The following is a 2,657-nucleotide window of genomic DNA, read 5'->3' as shown; positions in this document are numbered from 1 at the left end:
CTGCCATCATCATTCTCATAAAGCCCCATGCGCTCACCATAGAACCAGCGATTCCACTCCTTTGTATTTACACAGGAGAACTAAAATATGTCTAGATGAATATTCATAAAATATTTATGGGTGTCCAAAATACAAACAACCCAACTTGTTCATCAACTGGCAAAATATTGTATATCCATACAATGGGATGCTACCCAGCAATAAAGATAAACACTATACACACAATAAAGATATGCATATTTGCATTGGGTGAATGTCACAATAAATATGCTGAATGAATAAAGCAGTTAAAATATTACAATCTATAAAATCTATATAATTCCATTTATATAACATTATAGAAACCTATAGAACAGAAAGTAAATTAATTGACCTGAAAACTTCTAAAGATGGCTATGTTCACTCTTTAAATTGTGGTGATGGCCACATTGTATATAAAAATAAAAGAATACACTTTTTAATATGTGCACTTTTGCTGGAGGCAAATTACATCTCGCTAAGGAAGAGAGAGATGATGCAGAAAGTCAGTATCAGCAGCTAGAGCAGGGGATGACTGTGGAATGGGCCATCAATTGCTCATATGTTCTGGTTGAACCTGAAGAAAAGTAAAACAAGTGCACGAGAGACAGAACACGGCCTTGCGTCTATCCCACAAGAAGTTCAAGAACATCTCAAGAGTAGATTTGATGCACTGAACACTAATGACAAAAGATGTGATAAGCTGTGGAGGGACATCAAGAACATCATTCATGAAAAAAAGCCAAAGGTCATTAAAAAGACAGGAAAGAAAGAAAAGATCAAAGTCGTTGTTAGAAGAGACACTGAAAGTTGCTCTTATAGAATTGCTATGGCAAATGGAAGAAAAGATGACGTCAAAGAGATGAAAAGAGTATTTAAAGGACAGCTCATGAAGGCAAGTCAAATATAATGCAATGTGCAAAGACCTAGAGTCAGAACACCAAAAAGGAAGAACATGCTCAGCATATCTTAAAGATTTGAGTTACGATATTGAAATATTCTCTGGGCAAAACTGAATGACGCAGGAAGCATCCAAAGAAGATGGAAAGAATACACAAGAGTCACTGTACCACAAAGAACTCGTTGACTAGTCAAGCATTTCAAGAGTCGCCTATGAGCAAAGAACCATGGGACTGAAGGAAGACGCTCAAGCGGCACTGAACACTTCAGCCAAAACAAGCCTACAGGCACTGATGGTGTACCAACTGAGATGTGTCAACAGATGAAGAAGCACTAGAAGCATTCACTCATCTGTGCCAGGAAATTTGGAAGTCAAATAGCTGGCCACCTGATTGGAAGGAGATCTGTATTTGTACCCATTCCAAAGCCAAGTGAGCCAACAGAATGCTCAAATTATAGAATAGCATTGCTACCATTTGCAATGAAATTCGGCATAAGCTCATCCAACAACAGTTGCAGCAGTGCATTGGGAATGGTCAGAGGTTTGAGCCTGATTCAGAGGAGGACACAGAACAAGAGATACCATTGGCTTAAAGTAGAGAATATCAGAAAGATGTTTACTTGTGTTTTGTTGACTATGCCATGACATTTGACTGTGTGAATCATAGGGAATTCCAGAGCACTCTATTGTCCTCCTGCGAAACTTGTACATAGACCAAGAGATAGTAGTGTAAATAGAACAAAGAAAGGCTGCCTGGTTTTAAATCAGGATGTGTGCATCAGGGCTGTATCTTCTCACCATACTTACTCAATCTGTATGCTGAGCATATCATCAAGAGAAGCTGGATTCTATAATGAAGAATGTGCCATCAAGACTGGAAGAAAGCTAATTATTTGTGATATGCAAATGGTACAATCTTGCTTACTGAAAGACTTGAAGCACTTGCTGACGAAGCTCAAGGATTGTAGCCTTCAGTGTGGATTACAACTCAATGGACAAATACCAAAACCCTCACAACTGTAGGTTGTGATAGTTTTTCTCCATCATGACAAATGGAGAAAAAATTGATGTTGCCAAGCATTTGTCTCCCTTAAATCTACAACTAACGCTCATGGAAGCAGCAATCAAGTGATCCAAAGAAACAATGCATTTACACCTGCTGCACAAGACCTTTTAAGAGGGGTGAAAAGCAAGGATATTGCTTTGAGGAGTAAGATTTGCCTGACTAGAGATGGTATTTTCTTTCTTTTTTTAAAAGATCATTTTATTGGGGCTCATACAACTCTCATCACAATATACACACACATCAACTGTGTAAAGCACACTTATACATTTTTTACCCCCATCATTCTCAAAACTTTTGCTTTCCGCAGAAGCCTGGAATCAGCTCATTTTCTCCACCCCCCACCCTCTGCTCCTCCATGAACCCTTGATAATTTATAAATTATTATTTTATCATATCTTACACTGCCCCATCTCCCTTCACCCACTTTTCTGTTGCCCATCCCCCAGGGAGGAGGTTATATGTAGATCTTTGTGATCGATTCCCCCTTTCTAGAGATGGTATTTTCAATGGCCTCCATTGTATGTCAAACTTGGACACTGAATAAAGAAGACCAAAGAAAAATTGATGTGTTTGCGTGGTGGTGCTGGTGAAGAATATTCAAAGTACCAGGATCGCCAAAAGGACAAACAAACTTATGTGAAGTGTGGCCAGAGCACTCGATTTGGCGCACAT

Source organism: Echinops telfairi, unplaced genomic scaffold (genome assembly GCF_000313985.2).
Source record: "Echinops telfairi isolate 266 unplaced genomic scaffold, ASM31398v2 ScPeMD7_4;HRSCAF=17, whole genome shotgun sequence".
NCBI classification, from domain to species: Eukaryota; Metazoa; Chordata; class Mammalia; order Afrosoricida; family Tenrecidae; genus Echinops; species Echinops telfairi.
The sequence above is the reverse complement of the archived record's forward strand: the minus strand, read 5'-3'. Positions refer to the sequence as shown.